The 12,684-nt window shown below is 40.1% G+C and overlaps 1 long non-coding RNA gene across 2 annotated transcripts in view; it reads left to right on the top strand.

The window, feature by feature from the left end:
• Window positions 1–12,684, top strand: part of LOC120374343 — a 120,565-nt gene that overhangs the window by 8,761 nt on the left and 99,120 nt on the right. The gene's annotated exons all lie outside the window — the stretch shown is intronic.

Here is a 12,684-nt window from a genome sequence, read left to right on the forward strand (position 1 = left end):
CTGGGTTGTTTTACATTTCTTTGTAGGCTAATCTGCCTGATACGCTTTTACATAAACTTCAGTAGGTGTGGGGGGGGGGGAATCCCAGTTTCCTTACAATGAAAAAGAACCATTTCCCTGATTGGAAAGGTTTGCTTTGCCCCTACTCAAACAATGCAGTAGTTCAAAAATGTTCCTCCAGTATTAAAAGTCCATGGTGTAGAACTTGTTTGTTGTGTTGCTTTTTATGTTCCACTATCAGCTGTTTGAGATCAACTGATGTAAAACTCCAGGGTTGTCAGGTGAGCTTCCACCTAAATTTTGCTGCCCCAGTGAGGACTCTGTTCTTTCCCTGCATGGAGTATGGTGATCTGGAAAGTAGGAGATGTTAGGCTTTCCCTATACATTTATTACAGAGTGGCTCACCTTATAGCATTTAGCAAGTGAACTGAAACATATTAGAAGTTTTGCTTGTGTTTAATATTGTGTGTTCTCTATCTCATGACCTTAAAATGCTATGGATCCCAACACAGAAGTTCCTTACTCATATTAGTTGTGCTGTAGCTTGTGTCAAGGATCCTAGGAGTCCTCGTAGAGTTAACAGCATGGGGCTGAATTGTTGACTCAGACATGTCACTGCCCATGCGGATGGAGGTTAGTGTTGTTATAGTGCACAAATCATCTTAGTTCTCCACAAGCTACCCCACAGAGCCCCTCTAACTTAAAGATGGACTGTCTGGCTCTTGGTCTAGCTTCCACTGCCCAGGAGTCAACCTGGATGAATGCCAACTACCTATTTATGTTTTCCCAATGCAGCCACATGGGCTCCAGTTTCAATGTGCTTCCATGTTGACCAACTTGTATGAGTAAACCACTTCCTGATACATCTGAACACTAGTCTCCTGTCTGCTCTACAGTGCAGCTGCCAATGCTGCATGGAGGAGAGGCTTATAATGCTCATTGAAAGATTACGCTACGAGGGCAGGAAGACTGAGAGAAACTGTTTCCAGTTTCTGCCCCAGTGGCAGTCTCCCTTTGCAAAACATTGTCCCTCCTCCAGCCCCCCACTCCTCATTGATTGATTACATACAACACTTTTTCTGCTCTACAGGCTGAAAGTGTATCTATTTCTCATAAATGGAAAGATGGGTATCCTACTGTTTGGAATTTTATCTTACTGTTTCTATGGAACTTTTTGTTAGCTATTGGCTCCAGAGCTGGTGTTACTTGTGTGATTAATTTTGTTATGTACACGAGACAATGTTTACAGAAAGGGTACTATAAAAAGAGTTTATTTCATGGAGTGGTACAAAACGTGTTTTTAGCTGATTTGATGACACTGAATATATAACACTTTTAATTTATACTTCCCCCTTCAGGTTTGTTTAATGAACAATAGGTTTTCATAAACTTAGAACTTCAGTTCTTTATACCCACAGAAAAGAGCTGCAAAATATTGAATATGGACTTAAAGCTGCTGCATCTCTTGGAAAATATTCTGTTTAGAAACAATTCTTCATGCATCTTAAGGGAATTAAGCTCCCAAGGGACTTAGGTGCTGTGAAAATTAATTTAATTTGAATATTTAATATTTAATATTTTTTTCTATTTCCCCCCATCCCCTGGTTCTGTTTCCCAAAGGACATACATGTGAATAAAATCAGACTGTTCATTACTTAAAATGTAATCGGCTCTTACTACTTCTGCTTCACGGGGAATTAACAATCCTCCCATGGTGATGTTGTCATGCTTACGTGGTAAACATTCAACAGTAAGCAACTGATGTCCAAAATGCATCTGAGTTTTTATTATATAAGTAGGGCCTATCAAATTCACTGCCATGAAAAATGCATCACGGGCTGTGAAATCTCATCTCCCCTGTCAAATCTGGCTATTGTAGGGGGGTGACAGTATTGCCACCCTTACTTTTGCACTAGAGCTGGGCAGATGGAAAATTGTGGCTGTTGGCCAGGCACCTAGCTGTGAAGGCAGTGCGGCCATGGGCAGCAGCGCAGAAGTGAGGGTGGTATGATATGGGGGGGGAGTCATCGCTTTTGAGGGGGGCAGGGCCATGGTTCCCCCTCTCACCCACCTCACAGCCAGCCCAAGGCCCATTTAACTGTCAAGCACTGGGCCTGAAGCTGGGGAACGGCCGGGCTGGGCATGCCCTGGTCGGGGGCTCCTACCATGCACCAGGCTCCAACTGCTAGTTCTGACCAGGCTGGGGAGCAACAGGACTTCCTCTTCCCCTGTATGGGCTGCTCCCAGGGCTGGACAATTACTTGATGCTTAAGTAATTTAAGTCCCATTGTGTCACCAGGCCATGCTGACAGACTGTGATAGACAAGACATTGTAGCACTGCTGCCAGTAAAGGCTAAAACACGGACACATGGCAAGTAGAGTTTTAAGGGACATAATTTGGCATCCGCTGGTCTCCATAGATTCTAGCATATAGTTAGTGTTGAGACAAGTGATTGGCATGCACCTTGCCTTTCACATTCTCCCATATTTTAATATTTACTTTTTTAAAGTTTTTAATACCAAAGTAACTTGTTTTTTTTTTTAAAACACCAGATCTTATGATTGTCCTTTGCTATCACTTACTCATTTTTGCTTGTTATCCCCTTCAGTGTTATGTTTACATTAGATTGGTGTGTCCTTGATAAAGGGAAAGGTCAGTTTTATTTGTTAAATTCCATGCAGGTGCTTTATAAAATTAAAATTATTAGTGTGTGTATAGCTGAATATGTATGACCCCAGGGGCATATCTGAGTGTTTGTTGTCGCTATGGGAATAAACTGTTCAGAACAGCAGGTGCAGTACATACATAACTTTTACAGTAAGAATTGTTAGTGTATTGTTCAGGAATATAAAGGTTACCATTTACATCAATAATGGGCATCAAATGTCATTCTGGTAAGGAGCTGCCTTCAATGAATATCTGGTAGGCATGGGAGACAACGAATAGAAACAGTTTTTCTCAACCAATGACATATCAAAGACTTGACAGCATAATAACTTTCCCCCAATTTCAGTCAATTGCTGTCTGACAATTGAAAAGCTTATCTATTCAGATAGTTCACCCACTCTTATGCCTGGAATTCAGCAACTATAACAATGCTGAATCTATATGCTGGGAGTAGGAAAAGTAAATTCTCATGAAACACCAAATGGAGGTAGTAAAATCATGAACTGTGCAGCAGTTTTTTATTTAAATGTAGCCTTTTTTTATTTAAATTGAATTTAGTGATTTTTGTATTAAACAGAGTTCTGCTCCTGTTGCTACAGTTTAAAGCTTAACCGAGTGAAAATCAATTCTGGTGTTTTTCTCAAATTTGGAGACTCCAGTAACTCACAAAGACCAAGGATAGTGACCACAGACACAATCACAAGTACAAAGTCTTATCTGTATTACTAGTTTTATTAAAGCAATAAATAAAATTACAATTACCCATGCATATATAAATCCTACAGTTCAATGACTAAGACTGTAGACATACTTACATCCTCAAAGAAATGCTAGGCTCTGATGCATCTGTCAACAGACTATCATTGATAGACAGGTGGTTCCTGATGGGGTTTCTGATGGGTCTCCCCTTGGGGTCTTTCCACTTCTACTCCACCAGGGAATCTGTTTTATATTATTCTGACCAGGCCTAACACCTTATACACATGCAAGAGGGTTTCAATCCTGTTTTCCTTATCTGTATTTCCACACCCCATAAATACTGGTGTGCTCAGTTTTTCAGAGGTTGTTTCTTAGCTTCCCTTATTCTCATTAGTATCTATACACAACATGTGTCCATGGTAACCTGCAGTCAGAGCAGGATATTCTATTATGTTACAATCAGATGTCTTGTGATTTTGGACAGTACATAGGCTGCAGTAGATCAGTCTTTCCATAACATCACCTATGGGCGCATCTTTTAGAGTTATCTTGTAACCTTACTGACCTAGGGTTATTCCTAGGTCACCCACTCATGTCAAGCATTCTTAAGTCTACAGCAGAGTGGGCAAACTTTTTGGCCCTCGGGCCACATCTGGGTATGGAAATTGTATGGCGGGCCATGAATGCTCACACAATTGGGGTTGGGGTGTGGCAGGGGGTGAGGGCTCCGGCTGGGGGTGCGGGCTCTGGGGTGAGGCCAGAAATGAGGAGTTCAGGGTGTGGGAAGGCTGTGGTAGGAGGTTGGGGCGTGGGAGAGTGTTGCTCAGGGGTGCAGGCTCTGGGCAGCGCTTACCTCAAGTGGCTGCCGCAAGCAGCGGCATGACCTTCTCTGGCTCCTACGCAGAGGTGTGGCCAGGCAGCTCTGCTGTGCACTGCCCCATCTACAGGCGCCACTCCTGCAGCTCCCATTGGCCACAATTCCCGGGTAATGGGAGCTGCTGGTTGGCACTTGGGGTGGGGGCAGCATGCGGAATGGGATCTCCTGGCTACCCCACACATAGGAACCAGAGTGAGGATATGCCGCTGCTTCTGGGAGCCGCATGGTGCAGCCCCAAACCCTGCTCCCCAGCTGGAGTGCCAGAGTGGGACAAGCCCCAGATCCGGATCCCCAGTGGGAGCTGAAGGGCTGGATTAAAATGGCTGGTGGGCTGGATGGGGCCCGCGGGCCATAGTTTGCCCACCCCAGTCTACAGCCTAGTATGGCTTAACTAAAATCTTACAGGCCTCAGCTCATAGGCCTTGCATTCCAGCCATGCTTTACTTATATACCAAATACACATTCATCACTCCTAAATACTTGGCAATCTTATACATCTATAATCCTACAGTTTAAATCTATTTTGCATACATTGATTATATGTATTAAATAGCATCTGAGTTGACCATAACACCAAATAACACAATGATAAATGGATGATAAAATGAAATAATTGGCTACACAGAGGAGACAACATATGTGCACAGTATACATCAAAAAGAATAATATCAATTAGGTACTTAATAGGTTAGTTTAAAGAGTAGGTGTTCTAAAAATTATAGAACATATCACTGGTACCATTCTCAAGGCTGGTAACTTGTTGCCAATACAGTTGCTTATTATTAATTATTAGTACTATTATAGCACCTAGCAGCCCTGGTCATGGACCCTGGACTCCATAGTGCTATATGCTGCACAGACAGAACAAAATGATGTTTCCTACCCCCAAAGAGCTTATAGTCTATGACAAAAGACATCCAATGGAGGAGGACAATGAGAAAACATTGGTCAGCATGATAGGGTGCATTCTCAGTATGGCAGCAGTCTAATTTGTTGTCAGGTATTTTGAACCTAGAAAGGAATCTGAACTCGTAATCAGAATCTCAATATCCTTGAACTTTGCATGGAGAGTGTAAAATCTGGACCGGAGTATAAAATCCATGTGTCATAGCACATGTGTAATCCACCCATGGCATATGCTGGAGCCCAATTTGTTATTTCAGCTTGTTTCTGTGGAATGTAAAAGGAAAAAAAATATGATTGCAGAGGATGCCTACACAACTAAATATTGTAGAGTACATTGTAGAACGAAATCCTAACAGTGAACACATTTTAGTAGGCTGACTGTTCTGAATGAAACCCAGCAATCTGTCACTCGGCCTTTCTGTGACATTTGATATATTGAAATTACTGGGAAAAGATTGCTTTTTGACGTACTAAATGAATTGAATTAGAAATGTGTGATTCGTGGCATCTGTGTTTTGGGGTTTTGTTTTTTTAATGTTTTAATCAATATATTCTGAGGGAAATTAATTGAAGCCATAAAATAAACCTAAATGTCTTAAGTGATCGCCTACAGGACCAACAGAAATTGGTTGTGTAATAGAAGTAACTTTTAACTGAAGGTCAAGCAATAATATACTGAAAACCTTGGGGATACTTTAAGAGATGCTTAAGATAAGGGCTTATTATTTACTGATCTTACAGTAGTGCCTATTGTGCATAGCACTGTTCAAAAACAATGATCTCACCATCTAGGTAGAGAAGACAGAGAGAGAGAGAGAGAGATGAAGGGACTTGCCCAAGGTCACACAGTAGGATGAGAGCAGAATTAAGAATAGAACTCATGTTTTCTGACTCTTTTGACCTATTCCCTGGACCGCACTGACTCTATAGAAGAGATGTTCTTCAAATTTCACTGTACTGTGTGATTGCAGGACAAATTCATGATTTGCTTTCATGTTTTAGGACTTACTACTTACTGAGCCATTTTATCATGCATATTATTATTTCCATTTTAAATAGTTACTTTATTATGCATATTACTGAATCTTCAGATTCTCTCTTCCCCACTCAGTGTCATGTGAAACAAGCTAATATCCAATTTCCTTACATATCTTGCAAAAAATGCCTTAGAAATTTTAGCATTTCTGTCAACTGACTTGTTTATATTGTGGATTAAGATCTATGAGCCAAATTCTTTGCCCGTATATACTGGCAGGGCCTCACTAAAAGCAATGGAGTGTGCCAGTTTACACAAGCAGATAACTTGGCCCCACACCATTTTTTCCTGTGTAGTGTCTGAGTAGAACTAAAAAAAAGTTTATTTAGATTGAAATGCAGCTTTTCAGAATGCAGGCTGAAATATTTTCTATATCAAATATGCAGAAATCCCAAGATATAACTTTTTATTAAGAATTGGATATGAAATCACTGGCTGTAATTACATTTTCTTTTGGACTGCAATACTTCATATCTTTCAAATTTTGTTACTATTTATTTCCCTATGTAGTATTTTGGTTTCTGGTGGATTGATGTTAAATCTGTGTAAATTCTGCTAGCCCATGGAAACTGTAAAGTAAGCAGAATTATTCTGTCTTCAGTACAATTTGAGGAGTTTGAGTTTTTAATTTTTATTATTATTATGGAAGCACTCAGTTTTGATTTATCCCTGAAATAACTGTCAGGGAATGTCAACAAATCCTTTTGCTGATGGCACTTAAGTGCTCACACTCTTGTTACAACAACACTGTGGTGTCTCATTTACTCGTAGGTATCATTGTAAAATTTGGCACAACTGCTAAAAAAGGATACCACAAATTTTGTAATTTTCCTTACTTAAAATCAGATCAAAATAATGTTCTGTATTTGAAATGTGCTTTTTTCCATGATGGTCTTGCCTCCTCTCAATTTTAATAGATGAAATAACAAACATACATATATTTAAAATGATAAACTATAGCATCTATTCCTACAATGGACTAGTTAACTGAACAATATGCTTCAATAGAAAATTATTTGAAAATAGTAACAGTGATGGATCAAACCAGGAGTCTAGCTAGTCAAGTATTCTGACTTTGGCTCTTGTCCTGTGCCCAATGAAATGCATAACAAGGCTCACATTTAATTCAGTCATGATCAGATCTTCTCAGAGAGGCCACTACCAGATTGTTCAATAAACTTTTTAGTTGACAGTTATTGAATAGCCTGATTATAGGAGAAGTTTCTTATAACCTTCTGAGTTAATGGTTGGCTTAAGCCATGAAACATGAGTAGCATTGCCAAATCTCTGTGTGTGTGTGTGTGTGTGTGTGTGTGTGTGTGTGTGTGTGTGTGTGTGTTGAATAATCCCTTGCTTCTGGATTTATATTATTTTGTGAGAATTTCATCATTTTCATTTAGGAAAAAAAAATCTACTCCTCACACAGAAAGAAGGTTAAAAACATCTCTTTAGTGTACCCCAATGGTTCAAAAACTGAAAGAGAAGTAAAAAGAACCTCATACTTATTATTTTTTTACAACTTCATAATTTTTAAGCCACTCTTATGATTTTTTTTCTGTGTGCTCAGTTGTTGTTGTAGGGTTTTTTTTTTAATTTTTTTTTAAAGCTTGGGGTGGCAATAGTGCATGAGGGTTTTTTGTATATTCCTATTTTTCTCCTGATCTCTCATAACTATGGATGTTTTAATTATATAAAAGTCTTATGTTAGGTCAGGGTATTAAAAAATGTATGCCTAAAGTCTGGCTCCTAAATCTATATTTAGGCTCCCAAACTACTGGTCTGAACATCAAATGTGCTGAACTTGGATTTCAGTGGGAGCTACTGAGTACTCAGTAGTTTTGAAAATAGGCACCCAGATATGGGCCTAGGACCCTAATGTTAGGCACATCTTTCTGAAAATTAGGGCCTAAATGTCTAAGGCCTGGTGGGCTGGAGGGATGGGGAAGGTACAACAGCAGTAACAAGATGAAATTAGGAAAAGATTTCTGACAGTGAGATTAGTTAGACTAAGACAGTTTAAACAAGACAGGGCAAAGTACTAAAAAAATAAACTTCAGAGTACAGTCCTGCCCTGGCAGGAGCATGGATTAGATAAGATTATCCTAACTGGTTTCTTTTTAATCATTAATTTCAATCATACAGTGAAAGCATTCTATCATATGTTTTAAAACTCATGCATATATATGTGACTAATTTTGCACTATGCAACACTGGGTGAAGAGTGTGTGGGTGAAGCCATAGTTGCAATCATGCATGTGTAATTGTTAATAGAAAATTTTGTGGACAGCTTGATTTATTGCCAGGCAAACGTAGATGAATGGAAGTATCCACTAAGTAATTTTTGATATTACATACGTGTATGAAATAGAGTACGGTTTTTCACTCATACTTTACTCAAGGATTAAATTCTATGCTCTACAAGGGCAAAATAAACAAAAGCAGCATGTGATAGTGACGACAGTTGTATCTTCATGTTAGACAATGAGTTAACCAGTTTTCAAAGGGTTAAGCACTGATGTACAGCATGTAAAATACAAGTAAATTAATTCCACACCACATCATTCTCTAACAAATGAATGCTTAGAGAGTGGCTATTGTCCGTGTGCAGTATTATTTTTGATGTTCGCTGTGCGTTGTGAACATTTCAACCACTGAAGATGTTCCTGCTGTCCGAGGAGCTCTCACTATAAGAACAGAGATCTAGAGGTTAGGGAAGATGAACTATATACAATATATATGCAATTTAGATATATAATGTATGTATCTCAACTTGATTGTGAACAGCTGAATAACAGTTGAGAGTGACTTGGATGTGGACATGGCAGGGGACTTGGAGATGAGATAAGGGAGCTTGTACCATGTCTAGTGATTGGATTAAAAACTGGCAAACAGGCAGGCAAGGCTGGGGAGATTGGTAGATCAGAGAGAATGAGGTAGGGATGATGTAAAGCTTGACAAGGAAGTAGGCAGAGTTAGGTAGAGCTTTGAAAGACAGCGACAAGAAGTGTAAATTTGATGCACTAGCAGATGGGGAGCAAGTGGACAGACACAGAGGATAGTAATACAGGTTAATACTTTACTTGGGGGTAGACAGCAGTTTAATTCCTTTCAGTTTTGACAGTGACTAAGGTCTTTGGCAGAATTGCTGTGTGATTCCTTTTCCACTTGTTTGGTATTTTTAATTCTTCCCATATCATTCGTAACAGACCTGTCAAAATGTCTACTGTGTTCTTCAAGTCGGCCTTAGAAACCTGTGTTGGAATGTTATCCAGACCCAGTGCCTTTCCATTTTTTAACTGATTGACTCCTCGCTCTATTTCTATTTTGGTAATAAGTCCTAGTTGGACATCTAGATCTTCTCCTTTCTCTGTTTTGGGAGGACTGGCCACTGGCTCACCATTCAGTAGCTGAAGTACTGTCTCCATATATTTTATTATTCTGATGTCTTTGTTGTTAAGTTGCTTTTGTTGTCTTCAATTAGTTGGTATTTGTTTTTTTTAAGCACGTGTATAGAAATAACAATGGAAGTTATTAAAGCTGTAACAGCAAGTAGGAAGGCACAAATAGGGTCTGTTTTGTTAGTGTGATAAGTTTATGCTGAGGATAGATTTTAGGTGAACCGAAAAAGGCCAATGGCTTAACTTTAGGTCGAGAAAGTTATGCCTTCTTATTCTGTCTTAGTGTTTGCAGGTCACATGCAGGAGTGGCGCCAGAGTTTCTGGTGCCCTAGGCAGAATTCGGGGGGCGGCATTTTGTGCGCTCCCCACGGGGCACGCGGGAGCTTCCGGTTCCACTCCCATTGCGCCGCCGAAGAAGGAACCCTCTGCCAAAATTCCGCAGGTGACAGTGGCAGTCATTGAGCTGCTCAATTGTCTGCCGCTGTTTTCCGCGGCACGTCGGCAGAAGGTCCTTCTTTGGCGGTGCGATGGGAGCGAAACTGGAAGCTACCATGGGGAGCACACAAAATGCCACCCCTCGAATCCTGGCGCCCTAGGCGACCGCCTAGGGTCACCTAATGGAAGTGCCGTCCCTGAGTCACATGAGGGTATGTGTAGTTGATATCAAGTAATGTATGCAGATTAGCTCTTAAATTGGAAGGAATATCTTCCTCCTTTAATGTTTCCAGAAGAATCTGGGCAAAATACATATTTCATTTACATGTATTTTTCCAAAGTATCTTTTCTTTATAACCAACTGTGATGAAGCAAAGAAACCTTAAGCCAGCAAAGATGGTGTTAAAGCGAGCCTATGGGCCCAGTCAGCCCTGTCCTGCTGTACCTGCAGTCAGAGCCAGGCCTGGAGGGGGAAGAAAAGGAGATAACGTGGCTCAGTTCAGGCCTGATTGGCAAAGAAGCAGGATGCAGCTATGCTTCTGTGCATAAGGGGAGATTTACCACAAGCCTTACAGCTGGGACAGCCCTCGAGGAAGAAGCGCCAAGTCCCTGACTGTGAAAGACTGCTAAATGTCCAGCTCAATTAGATCTTGCCAAGGAAATTAAAATTTTTTTTTAAATTATATAAATAAAAAGAGAATAAATATGGATGATATTGGGCCACTGTGCATGGGGAGGTGATAAAAGATAATCTAGGTATGGCCCCGAAACCAAATGAATACTTTGCTTCAGTTTCCATTAGGGATGCTAATATAGGGCGTGGTCATGAAGGCAGGATGGCTGATTGAAATGAGTATATAGGACTGGAAAGGACCACCTTTGAAGTGGAAGAAAAATGTAGAGCTTAATCTGCTTAAATTGGGAGCGGGGGACTGAATGGTTTCTATCCCAGAATACTGAAAGAACTGGCACAAGATAGCTACTCTGGTAATAAGGATTTTGAATAAATCTATCTATTCATGGGTTGCACCATATGGTTGGAGAATAGCCAATGTTGTACCTGTGTTTAAGAAAGGGGGGGGGGCGAAAGTGATCCAGGGAATTGGACCTGTTAATCTGATCCCAATAATATGCAAGGCTTTACAACAAATTGTGAAGGAAAAAATAATTACATTCATGGAGGTAGATGGAAAAAGGGATGTAATGCAGAATGGGTTTCCAAAGGTAGATCATGCCAGACTAACCTGATTTTTAGATAAGGGAAATGCAGTTTATCTAATATACATGGACTTCAGTAAAGCTTTAGATGCACAACCAGGTTCAAAATTATTAGTTAAATTATAGACAATAGAGGGGATTAGTAAAAATCATAAAGCGGGTAAGGAACTGGCTATAGGGGTGAATGTAACAGCTTATGCTGAAAGGTGAATGGTAGTGCTGGAGGAAAGTTACTATTGGATTTTCTCAAGGATAAGTCTTGGGACCAATCTTACTCAATATTTTTATTAATGACCTTGGCACAAAAAGTAAGAGTGTGGTAATAGAATTCGCTAATGATACAAAGTTGGAAGGCATCACCAATACTAAGGATGATTGGAATATTATACAGGAAGAACTGGATGATCTTGAAGACTCAAGTAACAGCAGAGGGATGAATATTAAAACTACAAAGTGCCAGGTCATGCACTTATAAGAATTACTGCTCTAAACTGTGGGGCTAATCAGTTGGAAGCATGCAAGTGACAGGAGAGGAGAGGCATGTGTTAGTCAATCACAGGATGACTATGAGCCACTGATGTGATGTACCTCGAATAAGGCAAATGTGATCCTAGGCTGTATCAGGCAAGGCATTTCCAGTAGAGAGAGACATATTAATGCCATTCTATGAGGCAATGGCATTAAAAGCAATTTTTTCAAGATTTTTAATTCCACTATCAATTGTTGGCAGAAAAAATGTAATCGATTTTTTTTTGCTAAAATATTTTTTGATGTTTTTGCTCAAAAATAGTGTAAAATTTTGGGAAAGATTAATTCAATCTGGAAAAGGTGCAGAGAAGAGCTACTAGCATGCTCAGAAGAATGGAGAGCCTCTCTTATGATACTAGACTAAAGAAGCATGGTGTGTTTAGCTTAGCAAAATGAAGATGGAGAGGGGATGTAATTGCTCTCTCTAAATATGTGTCAGGAGGTAAATGCCACGTATGGTGAACTGTTATTTAAGAAGCTAAAGAACAATGTTTGCACAGAATGGGTATAAATTGGCCATGAGCAAATTCAGGCTGTAAATTAGAAGAATGTTTCTAGCCATAAGAAGAGTGAGATTCTGGAACAGTCTCCCAAGAGGAGTTGAGGGAAAAGAAACAACTTAATTAGTTTTAAGAGAAAGCTGGACAAATGTATGAGTGGGATTGTAGATGGGATTGTTTGTGAAAGTGGGAGGCAGGGCTTGGCAGCCCTGAGTCTCCCTTCTGTCTTGTCTTGTCAGATGTTCCTGAAATCCACATGCTTCATGGCTTCAGCCAGTCACCTGCAGAGGATCCCTCCCACCCCAGTGTAATCTAGATTTCTTTTTGTCTCCTTCCTCTGAATCACTGGAGAAGGTCACAGTTAGAGATGAGACACTGGATGGTGAGGGCCAGTGCTCTGAGATGGTATAGACCAGTC

The sequence above is a fragment of the Mauremys reevesii genome, linkage group 11, assembly GCF_016161935.1.
Source record: "Mauremys reevesii isolate NIE-2019 linkage group 11, ASM1616193v1, whole genome shotgun sequence".
Taxonomy (NCBI): domain Eukaryota; kingdom Metazoa; phylum Chordata; order Testudines; family Geoemydidae; genus Mauremys; species Mauremys reevesii.